Source organism: Populus euphratica, unplaced genomic scaffold, assembly GCF_000495115.2.
Source record: "Populus euphratica unplaced genomic scaffold, PopEup_1.0 scaffold41.1, whole genome shotgun sequence".
NCBI classification, from domain to species: Eukaryota; Viridiplantae; Streptophyta; class Magnoliopsida; order Malpighiales; family Salicaceae; genus Populus; species Populus euphratica.
Window position 1 is genome coordinate 378,136 of NW_011499868.1, and position 1,139 is coordinate 379,274.

A 1,139-nucleotide genomic window follows, 5' to 3' on the forward strand; every position below is an offset into this window, starting at 1 on the left:
AAATTTTCAACATAACAATAAAATTGACAAAATATGAAACTTATCCATGAAGTAAGTTATTATTTATTTCATTATAAAACACATAAGTTACAAAATTAAACTCAATTTCATCAAATGACAAACAAATATATATTTTTTGAATCTCAAATAAACTCAAACATGTACAAATCATACATTCATATAACAAATTTCTACGAGAAGAAGCTATAAAACAACACAAAAACAAACTACATTACTACATCAAAATGCTAAGAAAATCAACATTTTAAAAAATAGATTACAATAAACAATATGTAATTTTCCTTACTTGATGTGGTGAATCTTCAAAAAAAATTAAATCAGAACAAGGATGCTAATAGACTGAGTGTTAGGGTAACTGAATTTGTGATGATGAAAGCTTGATTTATAAAAAAAGATATGAGGGTGTTGTATGCTATTTTCTTTATGATAAATAGGTGGACATAAGGGGTTGTATGTCAAAGTTATAATTTAAATATTATTGAGGGATTCACTAACGGGTATATGAGTATATTTTCTCAGTAATTTTGTATGTAATAAGGACACATGATTTTTTTTCATTCTTTTATTTACAATTATATTTCATTTTGTAGTCACCAATAAAAAAATTATATCGATATATACAGAGAAAAATTATGAGAAAATATTTTATTTGTATTTAATAGTTTTCTAATAGAAATCAAAGTTTCATTATGACTACCATATTAATTTGAAATTTAGAGTTTTTAGTTGTATTTGTAATTAATAATTTTACATTGTCAAGTTTATCTATAAATAACATATGTTATATAACATAGTGATCACTACAGGAGTAAAAAAAAGAATAAGAAAGTATGTTTAAGAGTTTAAAGAGGAAAGTGTCCTCCATTCCTTGTTTATGTTCTAAATTATTAGGTGAAATAAATTTGTTTTTGTTTATTATAAATCGTCCCTTTGTATTTGTTTGTAAACCACCATAAATGCTTTCTATTGCACTCCCACCCTAATGAAGATCACTCAAAGAGCACACTAAAAATAAAAATATAGTATGTTTGGTAATGTAATAGTTTTTATGATTATGATTTATAAATATAATATGTTTGGTACTGTAATAGTTTTTATGATTATGATTTATAAAAAAT